The sequence below is a fragment of the Epinephelus moara genome, chromosome 18 (genome assembly GCF_006386435.1).
Source record: "Epinephelus moara isolate mb chromosome 18, YSFRI_EMoa_1.0, whole genome shotgun sequence".
Lineage (NCBI taxonomy): Eukaryota > Metazoa > Chordata > Actinopteri > Perciformes > Serranidae > Epinephelus > Epinephelus moara.
Genome location: NC_065523.1, coordinates 18,258,103 through 18,272,427, shown reverse-complemented (window position 1 = coordinate 18,272,427; position 14,325 = coordinate 18,258,103).

Sequence of the window (14,325 nt, the reverse complement as noted above, 5' to 3'; positions counted from 1 at the left end):
TAAATGTCATACTGGGTGAGTTTTGATTTTGGATTTTAAAAATGGTGAAATTTCTAAGATTTTTTTATGGGATATCTGCTTTTTTATTTTGTTAGATACCCTGAAGTAGGAGGATAAGACTAGGAATTCACTATTTGTTAGGCTATGAAAATTTAAAGAAAATTGACACATGAATTTAATTCCAAAAACCACTTTTTTATGTCTAAAATTAAACAACAACAAAAAATCACACCACTACACAATGCTTACTAGTCAGTGGAGGTTGGTTAAAGTGATGGTAATGTAATGGGGCTTCTCACGCAGCGTTACCAGCCCATAGTCACTAAATTCTGCTCATTAAAATGACAAACCCAAACACACAGCTACTCAGGCGTGATCTTCAGCTGTGTATGGCATCTGGCCCTGATGCACCTCCGCCCCCAACTCCCTAGAGCATCACACACAAATCCAACACACACACACACACACACACACACACACACACACACACACAGAATAACCCCAATCAAATTTTAAAACAATCAGCATTCCTTTCATTTCCAATTTAGTCACCTGCCACAGGCTCCTATTAGTGTCCTCTATGATACAGTATTAGAGGTTTATAAATGAGGACGGTGCCTTCCTCCCCTTCAGTCTGAAGGAGTTTTTACATTTTCCCCAGTCAGCTTCTCACTCCATCCGTCAGCCTCTTCCATCCTGATTATCAGGAGACACCAATTTCAAAGAGACATCTTAATAGTGATGTCAACGTATTAATTAGAAGTGTTAATGAGCTAAAAGCAACCCAAATTAAATTAATGCAGCACTAGACAGAGAGCGAAATTAGCTTCAATTTCTGTAAATGATTCTGAAGTGTGCACAACATATCAGCCTGTCTGAACATTCCCATCCCCCAAAGCTAATCAAGAGCTACATTGCAATTAGCTGCTTAATTAAAGCAACACTCTGCTCGGAAAATCCGGCACAATTAAGTAATGGCTGTTATAGCATGAAGACAGACTGTATTTTTCTTCTGGAGGAGAAAAAAAATAGAAAACAACATATTCTATCCCTAATGGCCTGCAGGGGATTGAGCCAGCCAAGATGTGCCAAGATGGAGAGGTTTCTATCTCACGCTTCAATGGGGATCTTTGCTCCAGCTGGAAGCCTTGTGAATCAATGACAGCAAGGCAGATCAAACTGCCATGCCCAGGGTTGCTAAGACATCTGAATTGGCACTGACTGGGGTGACTGTGTCCTAATCACCAGTTCTGTTTTAGCAGCTCAATGGCTTCCAGTTGGACAGAGGAGCTCCAGACTATTGACACTTTGCACATATTTCGGCAGTGGACCTGTTACTGATCCCTGTGGCTGTGGACACTGTTGTCCTTCATTCCCTGCTGGTGTGGCTGGAATTTACCAGCAGTGAGGGATAAACAGTCTCAGAGCCAGAGGGGAGAGTGTCTGCAGCTTTATATTTACATGCATTTACATTTAGATATCCATAAATTCGATTCATTTATCACAGATGTAAAAACCGTAAACATTTAACCAACACAACGTGGGTGTCAAATTAGAATACTACGGGCCAATTAGAACCTGAAATTGAAATTTCTTTTATATAGTAGACAAAAAAATGCATTTGTGGGCCATCTTGCGTGAGGAGCATTTACAGGTAGGGTCATCTGAATGGCTTAGTTCTTGGAATAAACTGCAAATATACATTTCAGCAGCTCAAAGAAAGCAGAAGACTCATCCATGCACTTTTGACAGCAAACAGTCCAACTCCTTTGAAGCAGGAGGTATCATTTAACCGAGACTGTGCCCCATTGCCGTACCACATGCTAACTCCTGGAGCTGTCTTACCACTAGTCCTAATTTGTTTTAAGATTTCGTAGTTGTAAGTAGCTCCTCTGTTTCTTTTATGCATTGTAGGAAAGTAGTCTCCATAGTAGCACATGTAAAGTGGAAACAGACAACCTTTTAACTTTACCCACCACAGTTATTCCACTGTCCGCCATTTTCACTACTTGGGAAAATAACTGCAAAGAACTTACCTTGATACTCTTTGGTACCTGGGGATAGCTATCGATAGCTGTTGGGGAAAACACGAGCATTATCCTTTTACTGTTTTGGTTGTGCAGTGGTTGACGTACTTTCTTTGTGCTGTAAATCGAGCCTCCATTTCCCTGGAGATTGAACAGACAGAGTTGCATAGTGAAAGCGAAGCTCATAGAAACCTCTAAACCTCTAAACTTATGGTGTCACTATTGCAACACATTCTCATTCCCAACTTGTCAAATATTGATGCTCTGTCAGTGGCCCTATACGTCAAACTATGACGCTCTAGGTACCCCTGCTAACGTCGGTTTAGCATGCTCAGGAACAGCATGTCACTGTAGATGTAGTAGATGGTGAAGATGGCGACACATATAGATTTATGTCATATTCTTTATACTGTTTTACTTTGCCGAAGCCGAAGCCGAATAATATTAAACGCTTGGCCGAATACCGAGTACCGAATACCGAATATCGTTGTTTAGTTTTTCANAGTGCGGTGAGGTTTGTGGGCCTTGAACGGCTCGTTTCTCCTCTGACACATCGCATACCTGTGTTCAGCTGGCTCGGCTGTTCAGGTACTTCTGGGCAGTCCACACGCCAAGAAGAGGATATTGTGCATGTAAAATGACAATAAAGATACAACAATAAAGATACAACTCTATTCTAAACTCAGTTTTTACAGGAAATGTACGGTTTCTGCTTGTTTTCAGAATAAACTTAGAACATTGGTAAAATAAACTTTTTTTCCCTCAGGTTTAGGCAACAAAAGTACAGGGTTAAGTTAAAAAAAAAAAAAAAACATAATGTGGCTTTAATAAGTACATTTGTTACAAATGTGATCTAATGTCCCGTGACATCTGTTACATGCATCATGTGACATCCATCACCAGCATTATATACTACACATACAAGCATACTATGCTGTTATTAAAATAACTTGATTGACTTTTGGTTTTACAGGAGAAATGACCAGTGGGCCCCCAGATAAAATGCTAGAATTTGTTTGACCCATCCACACTCCCCCTTTGCGCCCTGTGAGGACTGTCTCACCATTTTTAATACAGCAGCTGCTCAGAGTCAAAAAATGCTGCTGCTCGGTGCATCTCATACCGCTGCTAAAGGGTGCCTCTGTGCGTTGGTATCTAACGCTGAGGGCCACTGACCAAGCATTTGTATTTAACAAGTTGACTATTCTTAAGTCATTACATTGTGCAGTCAACATTAATTTCATAATGATAAGTTACAGCAAAGCAGCTTGCCTACTTCCACTTTAATAAGATAGCATTTTTATTATACATACTGTTTTTTTTGTTGTTGTTTTTTGGAGTAATTATTTTGTCACTTAAAAAACCTTCTTTAAATTTGAATTAAGTCTGGCACTGTTACACAGGTCATGTTTCATCAGCACTGGAGTAGTAGTTTTCATAGGCGATGTCCAAATTCCTGGATATTTTCATCCCACTGAAGCTTTAAAAGCCTCCCAAATGATGCAATTACTGCACCAATAGAAAGAACAATCTCATTTCTGACTAACAAAAAGGCACAATGCTAAGTTCAAGTGAGGAACCCCCCTGCTACTCAGTTATTTTCTGGTTTTTAAAAGTGCCTGAATGAGTGGTGAGCTGTGATTAACAGCCGTCTCGGAGGTGGAGTCCAGGGACTGTGGTGTAAACGCCATCCTTCAGCAGGTGTAGGCCACAGCAGAGCATATGCCGTCAGGTAACCAGGCTGGTTTGCTCTACAGAGACTCCACTGTGATCGTTTCCCTGGGCCTGCTTCTGCTGGGAACCAGTGTCACTCACAAACACCATCTGCCAGAAAACAGGTCCGCCTGTTTAGAGCATTTATCAGCGGGTCAAGGAGTGGTGGCTTCCTTTAAAAAAAGAAAAAAAAAGCCTGGCACACCTGCTGAAGAAAACAAAGGGAGACGGCGCTTTACGCTGCTTTTATAGCTCCTAATTTCTTCTTTAGGAATCAGCCATGTAAACATAAAACAGTAAAAGCACCAGGCACAAGAGATGGCTCAGATCCCACAGTGCTCCAGGATACCTTTCCCTTTGCTGAAGAGAGGGGAAAAGACACCTGAAGTGTTTGACGCTAAATTAGCTTTTCAAAGACAATAATTAGACTTCTCCCCCTAAAGGTAAATTACCTGCTAACCAACTGAACTGTGTTCTAATTATAGGATCCTGCCTCTGAGCCATCGCCAAGGATCCTTGTTCCTAGCAAGAAGATGTAAAACACATTAAAAAAATAGATGTTGAAGCGGTAAAGCCTACAGAATTCAGAGTGGAAACATGTTCTGTGCTCCCATTGCTCTGTAACACAGAGCTGAAAAACTGACGGATCACTTGCACAACTGCAATAACCTTTAGAGGATTTAAACAAGATAATTTCATAGAGCAACCAGATGGCAGCTATCGTTCCTTATGTGCATTTTGACAGAGGAGGTTGACTGAGCAACACTGGATGGGTGACAACTAGGTACTTATCTGCGCTTTGCATATTTTGCAGTTGATGTCGTGACACTGCAAATTGATTTGTAAGACACACAGTCAGTGAAAGGATATTGAATATTTACACTCGCCATGTAATAAAACCTATCATGTCTGGGATGGGGAGGGTTTCGTTGGCCTTTGGGTCTAGGTAATTTCTCATTGTTCTGCCGGGTTGAGTGCTGAGCCTCCCGCAAGGCGGCACTGTGGCTGTGGATCGCTGCAAAGCCACAGCGAAGGGCCACACATTTGAATTCATCACCCGTGCTGATAGCCTGCCACTAATTAATATGTAAATTTAACATTGTTTGTTTGCCGCTGTGTCAAACTTTGATGCGAGGAGCAGCTTCCAGGTTAACAGAGATTTAGTGGAGATTGAGGGCTGGAGACCTGCCACATATCCCAACCAGCCTGTGATCTAATATTTTATTTAAATACATCGACTAATACTGTATGTCTCCACAGCTTAGAACCTGGGAGACAGGCTAATGATATTTTATTAAGCCAGAGTAATTGAGGATCCCATCAAAATATGTAATTAAACACTTAAGCATAATTATCCAACACAGTAGGAACCCAAATGAATTAATTAAAAAAACGTCAATACATCAATTTATTTGAATTCCTTTGTCCCTTTTCTACTTGTAATAATTAACATTTTAATTGCCTTAATTTGTGATGAGTAAAAGAAACTCACTCTTTATTGGACACCAGCAATAAAGCGAAGAAATTTGAGCTCACAGGAATGTGATTGCAGGAAAATGATGATGAATGTTAGCTGCGTACAGCTCATTGCAGCAGAGAGAAGAAAAAACTGTTAAAATGTTTTTTTGGTGGAGTAAAAGTGGGGGATGTGATGCGTGTGTGTGTGTGTGTGTGTGTGTGTGTGTGTGTGTGTGTCTTTGCTTGCTCGCTTGCCTGGGTATATGTTCATTATCAGCAGGCTGCCTGGGTTTGATGCATACCTGGAGAGCAACTTAATATCCTCAGGCCACTACTACATGTCAGGCCATGAGAAAGATACACACACAAGACAGAGGAACATCTCTGGCCCCGATGGAGCCATTTACCTTTCTCCAAGTAGGTTCAAGATATTAATTAAGATAAATCTACCTCAATTCACACATTCTGCCATCTGCCTATTTATCAGAATTATGTTAATCATTTCTGTAGGGCACAAGAATTATTACCCATTTTGTGCGTAATTCGTATTAACATTCAGAACTAAATGATTTTGCATTCTGCTCCATATGGACTCCTTACACCATGACATCTTTTCAGCATACAGTAGTAAAATAAGTGACACATTCGTAACACACACACACACAGAGCGCATGACAGCGCTTTCCCTCCGGTACTCCCACAAACAATATGGAAATGTATCCATTCTAATCATACACAGCCTCTCAGGATTTATTCGTCATGATGCACCTCGTGCGTTTGAACAGCTTTAAACAAAACAATAATCTTATGATGATCCGTTCTGTCTCGGTGGCTGTGATTTGAAGTGATTCAAGGCTGCTTTTTTCTTCTTTTTTTTTCCTTTTGGCCAATAGATGAGCTAGTTAATTAAACTCTGAGGAGATAATTAAGATGAGACGGCTGCTTGAATCACTCCGGTCATTCTGCCATTATCTGGGGCAGGCCGACAGGTGGCACAGGCCTGCATCAGGTGACAGCTCAGCCAACGGATCGCACCATATGATGGTATGGGCAAATTTCATAGCATCCCCTGGCGCAAGACACACATGTCACGCAAATAGATCTATAGAGTTGTTGGACTTGATTTGAGCTTTAAGTTTGGGGCTGTGTGGATGCACGTCTGTGGGTCAGAGTCAGAGGGTGGAAGGAGAGTGCCTGGGCTAAAACAGGGCAGATCGACTAATGAGGGTGAGAACAGGGCCAGGCAATGCTATGTGATTAAATTTAGATCTGGAGGGAGATCTTGACCCATGGTGGCCTACGTCTAAGTGACATTTACCCAAGAGAAACACACTGCAGCTGAGGCTTATTAACCTTTTATAGATCTAAGCACTGCCGCCTGTCTTAATTGGCAATTGGATTATTAAATAGACCAAATTCAGAGTGATTTGATCCAACAAGGTCTACAATGTGGAGGCTATTTTGAAAGGTCCGGTCCCTGACAACGTGTGCATCCGATCCATGTAAAAGGTTCAATCTTCTAAAGCAAAGTCTCAGTGAAGATTCTCAGTCAATTATAGGATTGCAACAAGCGTTATTGGAGGTAAGTCATTAGGTTAACTGTGAATTACGCTGTCAATAGCACAGAACTGGAATCAGTTCCTAGGAAGTGTAAGTCAGAGCAGAAATCTATGTCATGATGGACATTGTGTCGACCACTTATAACTGGATCTGCATGAAGGTTTTCTTTCGTAAGTGCAACAGGAATTCATTCCTCGCTCTTGTTTATCATTCAATCTTCTCCCCATTTAAGACCAATTACAGTGAGTAAATGTAATCAGCTTAACAATGTAATTGATGAGAATGCTTCTGTAAATATATAGCCTTCTTTTGCTGATAGTTATACAGAACTGTTTACACATGCAATTTGTACCAATTCAACTCATTTAAGTCTCAATTAAGTGATGTGACCATAAAAGTGATGTTCCCATGAAGTATACACCAGCCTTTAAACAGATATGCTTCCCTTATATGCAAATAAAAGAATTTCTGCACACTGTCCTATTACTTGAAATAAAGTTTATTTAAGTACCTTAATCAGGTAACGTTACCTATTTAAATAAAGTTTATTGCAGGTAATAGGGCAGTGTCTCTTCTCCTCACCTGTGGACCATTTCCTCCAATGCACCTGTCTACAAGTTACTGAAGGTGTGCCTGAGCCTCCACACCAATATATGAACAAATATTCAGCTTATTCAATACTCTTAGTGCTACAATTTAGTACCCCAATTCAACATTAAAGGTGCAGTACATATAGTTACATGAATTGTAAGCTTTATTTTCCAAAATCTGTCCCTTTCTTATTTTGATTTATTGTGTACAAACAAGTTGCTTTTCAGAGTAATTCTAAATTCATCTAGAATGGAGACTTGACAGGGAGCTCTGATGTGTTTGTAACTCATGCAAAGGGGTAACATGCCTGATTCAGTGACATTATAATGACTAATAGGTTACAGATTACTAGTTACACTGCTCAAAATGTATTAAGTATTGTAATTATTTTCAAGTACTTCAATAAAGTAATGTAACTTAGAAAAAGGCTGTGCCAAAAGAAGGCATTGCTGCATGGTGAAAAGATGCAAGGCAGCAGATTGAAATGTTATATTTTATATTTAAGCCCTTTACCACAATGAATATATTCAGATGTAACCTCTTTGTAATCACCAACATTTTGATTACCAACTGTAATTTAATTGCAGATTTTTTCTCAGTAACTGTAACTGATTATAATTACATTTATTTTGTAACTGAATTACAACTAGTACTAGTTATTATGTTATGTTATTGGTTACTCTGCAACACGCATATCATGCTGACTGTATTGTCTCTTATTGAGAACTCCATAATAATTAGGCCTACATGTGTTAAGCATCTCTTCTTACATCATTTTCTGGCTGGATTGTATATAACTGAGTTATAAAAAAGTCTTAGTAATAATTAAACTTTGCCACTTCCCAAAATATAGTGTATCACATTGCAAATATGTTACCATAAGAGCATAATTCATTTCAACAATAGTATGGTTTTCATTATAAGGAAGGGGACATTTCTCTGTGGTATTACCTCCTCACATTAGGGCTGGGCAATATATGGTTATTAAATCAATATCGTGACATGAGACCAGATATTGTCCTAGACTTTGGATATCTTAATATCGTAACTTATGTCTTTTCCTGATTTTCCTGAAGGCTGCATTGCAGAAAAATAATGTTAATTTCCAAAACATTCTCACTCCAACCTCGTCACATGTCGCCACTTGGTCATGGACTTTGCATGTCTACGCATGACATGTTAGGTGTGTCTGTTGGCGTTTTGGGATGCTGTGTCAACCTTTGTCTGTAAAATGCATTGTGTCTTTTCAAAATTAACTTTCGGTGTCACAGGAAATTTAGAGGTGGCATACAGTCTCTTTCAAAATAAACTTACTATACTGGCACAACACCTCAACTTGACATTTTTTTCCTTCAAAAACAAACACATGTGGTTACGTTTAGCCAACATGTGTGCGTAGTTGGGTTCAGAGAAAAACAACAGGCTTCGGCTTGACATTCATACAGGAAGCAGACAACGATCTCCCGAATGAAAGTCAGTGATTGTTGGACCCATCCGCTACCCCTCCCATGCACCTCACTTGGACTTTTCGCCCCCTTAACTTATGTTGTCATCACAACATGTTTCCCCCTGACCTTGTCAGGTACTGTACAAATGAGGACGTGAAAGGATAGCTTTTTTCATAAGTGTCTGATGAAAGAGTCACTGCCCAAGCATCGGCATTCGACAACTTTGGAATGAGACTGATTGACTTTTCTTTCCTGTATAACTTATGTTATTATATCCACATAACTGATGATTATTAATCATTTTTTTGTGGGTGGGGGGAATTTTCTCCGTATTACCCAGCCTGGAGATTGATGAGTTACATTTTTAAAGTCTCACACATGCTGAATCATTTGCTTCCGTATCAAACAACCAATGTTGTTGTTTTTTGACATTTATAAAGCAGATTATAACTGCATATGTATTCAGTCTGACCCTTGAACATTATGTTATGTTGCAGGTAGAAAACTTGATCCGAGATGCAGCTCAAACATTTTAATCATGGGTTTAACTGTGATTACTCTTCATTGACACAGTTTATTTACTCAGTGAGTCTAATGTTAAATAAAGAGGATGAAGTGGCTGAGCCAAATATCATCAGTACAACAGATTTTCCCAGCAGCTCTAAAACTTGTGTGTCCTGTGGTGTTGATGCAGATATTCACTCGGAACAAGACGGCCACTTTTATGGACTTCTTACAGTCAGTTAAGATGACCGACAAGCACTGGGAACATTAGTTCTGTGCCACAAGTCCCATACATCAACTGTCTTGTGACGAGTAAGGGAGGGGATCAACATATTCTAAATGAGTAGACATAATCCCACTGAATGTGGAGTTAAGCCATTTCATAATTAGCAGATTTTCTAATGTATGCCAGGCTTTAATGACCTTTGCAAATGAGAATGGTTGTTTGAATTTCCATCCTTCACATCGTTTTATCCCTGCCATATCTGCCTGATAGAATGAGTGCACCAGTTGATGATATGCATAAGCTTAATGAACAAGTGCACACACTTCTGAATGGAAACTGATGGGCTCAAGCCAGGGAGATTGGAAATGCATTTCCACACCTTGCATATCATCATCGTGCCCATAAGTGGTGTCTCTCTGACCCGTTAACAATGCATTTCAAGCCTTTTCCTTCAATTAGGTACACTTCTCACTCAGATTTTGCTCATCAAAATACCATTAGCATACTATAGTATAAAAATATACTAGACTTCTATAGCATCACAGCCTCTTAACTATTGTAAATGACAAAATTATTATTTGTTCAACAGTGCAGATGACAATCAGGAAGAGCAGAGTATTACCTTGCCTAATATGTTGTTCTCAAGTGTTCCTGTGTAGATATATAACCTGAAACTCAAATATATCAAGCTCTAAAGGGGCTACGATCAATATTTTCATATTAACAATGAATCAGATGATTATGTGTAATGAGAAAGTGGGTACTCGTAGTGATGAGCTCACAAAGAACTCAGCAACAGCAGTTCAGCATCTTTCAGCTCATTGTTTTGATTTCCAGCCCTCACTCTCACCTCACTGTAAACTGTTTATTTTTGGACACAGCAGCAGCAAAAAGGTTCTGACAAACCTTTTGTACACAGCCTTCCCAAAGTAAAGCATTTGGCAGCTCAAGACACAGATATTTCTTATATTTTAGATATTGGTCGAGACGAAAAACAGAGCTAAGAGAAGATTCAATATCTATCTTACATACATCCAAAACAAAACTCCTGCCAGAGGTGTACATAACAAGTTGCTGAATCAACTTAAAAGGCTTGCATTTTTGTTACTGCCCCCAAGTGGCCAAAAAATCAGCTATGGCAGGTTTAAGTACAAACTCTGAAATAAATTGCCAACGATTCACTTTTAACAGTAGATGTAAATCCAACCCAGTTGCCAAAGTAAGTGTTGGCATTGTACGTTTCTACAAATCACGGATATGTAAAATTTTTACATTTCATATGTAAATTTAGCCCAGGTGTCACCATCTACCATCGGCTCCAGCTCATGATGAGAAACTCAGCTCATGATCTGACCTATGTCACTTTAGAGATGTTGATATGATACATATGAAATTTACAAATGTAACATATCTGTGGTTTGCAGAAACATACACTGCCAACATGTTCTTCTAGAGACTGGGCTGCATAAATTGCACATTAAATCTGTGCCCTTTTTCACTTTAAAAACTACAGTAAAGATGGCGTATCTCGTGGAAAATTTGATAAGGAGTTTTTCCTGTGTAGGTACAATGAATGCAAGGCCATTATATTAAATAGCGACCACAGTGTTGACATTTTGATGCAACCCTCCAAACTGGATCACCATTTCTTAATATTGTATAGAATGAGCATTTCTAACTGAGCATTTTGGGATTATGTTGTTGTTGTTTTTGTTGTTTGTCTTACCACAATCATTATTATAGGATAATTTGGTGTTTAGGACAAAGTCATATGCCTCATTTACCTCTCAGGACAGACACATATTAAAGGGTATGCAATGCATAATTTTCCTAAAAAAAACAATGCACAGACTAAGTAATCCCTCTAAGTCATTACTTATGACCCACTAGAAGTGTCGCGGTGTATTTATCTGTAGAGATTCTGCCCTGTATTTTCTTGGTTTCTTCTTATTTTGCTATGTTTGGGATGTTTCTGGGTGTGTAGCTGACAGCCAACCCTGGTGAGGTCAGGACTTAATAAAAAGGTAGGAACCAGGTGTCAGACCATAAGCAGCTCACATCCAAGGGGAAGCCACAAAAATTGTGGTCACAGCACCAAAAAAACACAAATATAGTGAATGACAAAACGCCACGTGAACAATGTTCATTCCAAAACGAGAGTGAATCTGGGGTTGGCTTTTACCTTAGCTTTTGCTGGTGAGCACTGACAGAGAGAACGGGGATGAAGGGTGATGTGGAGTTTGCCTGTTTTCTGCTGGACAGGTAGGTGCTGGCAGTTAGCTTAGTTAGCTTGCTAAAGTATTGCTGTTCCCATTGTAACAAATGTAATGTTCCTATAGTAACTTTGGTGTATGTACAAGCAGTGTAGGGAGGTGGTGTGTGTTTACAAAGAATAACTGACAATTTCTTCATTGTATACCTTTCAATCCTAAAACTGTGTCCAATAATACCACAGTAAAAGACACACACATAAACAGCAAAGATTACCACTTACCTTCATGTCTATGAAGACATAAAAAGACATATGGATACGATTTTCAGTCTGGTTAATTAGGAAACAGGAAACAGTCCCTCTAAGTTTAAGTTCCATTGTCAGCAAACGTACCAGGAAGTGACAGCCTATCATAACAACAGTTTCTTCTGGACAAGTTTCAAAGCATTTTACATGCTAGCTATCAAAAAATAGCTGCAAGTGGCATCAAATTCTACCTCTGATATATTTAATGTTGCGCAGTCGCGCTGTCTAACTCTGCCCTCGTCAGACGCCTGGTAAGAGGCCACGTGGCGGGCTCTGCTAAAAGCCACCAACATTCATCATGGCTTTAATGCTATCAAACTCTAATCTGTCTGGGATTTCATGTGTGTTAACACAGCTACAAATGCAGAGAGCAAACACTTCAACAGCACTACATAAATGTCTCAATATATTAACTAGACAATAAACAACCTATTCAATTCCAGGGATTTGCATGAGAACCGTGAGCATTAGTGAACAGAGACAAGTCTTCTGCCTTTCTGCTGAGGGGAAGGATGGCTTCAAACATGATCCTTTGTCAGACGGGATGGGAGACACAGACGCACAAGCCTCTCGCTTTTGGCAGATCTGGGCTCACAATGCCATAGATTAGTAACAGCCTGACCACAGAGCTGAAATAAGCTAATTGCTTAATTAGCTGACCCAATTCTTTAAGCTTCTTTTAGCATATTAACAAGAGCTATGTAACAAATAGTTGTGTTTCACAGAGGTGGTGTTTGTTTATGGAATTACAATAATGAGGATCAAATACAAAACATACGGTCAATGGCACTCGGCTTCAGAAAATCAAAGTATTATTTGATTTCAGCAACACTGAGGCGCTTTTATTCATGTAAAACTCAATTCAGCTTTTGTCTTATCCACATGCAAATGATCCCAGTGCTTATTTGTCATTGACATCAATTTTACATCCACTATCCTTCTATGTTGTTGTTGTTGGGGTTTTTTTTTATGTTAAACAATTAAGCTGCTTCAGGGAATAGTTTGACCGCCCTCTCAATATTCCTGGACATTTGAGCAACGAGGGACAAACGAGAGAAGGGAGAGAAAAAAAAATCTTATTAGATTGAATGATGATTGAAATGGATTAATTTACATTTTCTGCATGCATACTTTACATACATGATCTTTGCTCAGCACAGGGAGTTCTGGGCAAAAGAGCACTATTTGTATGAGATGAACTCATCTATATGCTAATTCATTGGCATGTAGACCTGCTTCATTTCTTCCATTCAGGACTGTTTACCTATTAGCTCTTATAGATGCAAAGGGAATTGGAATATTAAAACCAAAAAGCTAAGGAATACAGAGCATTAGCAGTACATCACCTGTTATTATATTTATATTAGGGTGGCATTTCTGCCCTTTGTTTAAGCTGAAACCACGTCAACCTCCAAGACACTTATTACAAATAAAATAAGCAGACTCTTTCACTTAAGTGAGACTTGTTGCTCCTGACAAAGGCACAGTTTTCAGAAGTCCGTCAAAGGACTAGAGCAGACTACACCCTGCTGAAAGCCATATGAGCTCTCCAGATTCAAATAAGGAATGATCTGACGCTGAAAGACGGAAAACAACTTGGACTGTTTAGCATTTCACAAGTCGATCTCCAGGTTTTAAGGTGCTATAATGTTCTTTTGTGTATAAGAATACAATTTATAACACAACAGAGTACAAAACCTGACTTCAATGTTGCTTAGAAACATCAGCATCGCCTTATAAGGAGATATTTGACTGATCAAGTTACAAGTGATGCCTAAATGCTAATGTAATTTCATATGAACCAGGCTGAAAGAGATGCAATCAACCATCCCTGATTCAGACCACTGTTGTGTTTAAGAGGATGACAACCCCCTTTCTTATTGTCTATGTAATTCACCAAAATTGCCACTTACAGCCGCTAAGAGCAGGACGTTTCATCTCCAAGCTTCCTCTGGTCTTTGCTACTCATCCCATTTCTACTTCCTCCAAAAGTGCCACCACTTCATTAACCTTGCCAGGCATGAGATAAGAGAGGCAGTGCATCAAAGCTGCCTGCCCACAGAGAGAACAGAGCCCTGCGTGTCTCCACTACACAGCAGCCATCACACACACTGGCAGATACACAGTCCACAAACCATCCAACATGCAGGAAAAGACCTTTTGTGTTCCAAACTGTCATTCAGAAATGGGTTTTTTGTGTGTGCGCAGGACATCATTAGGTTTTAAATATAATTCTAAGTAGGGTGAAAACATTTGCTTGTTCCAGAGGTTTTAAGGGCG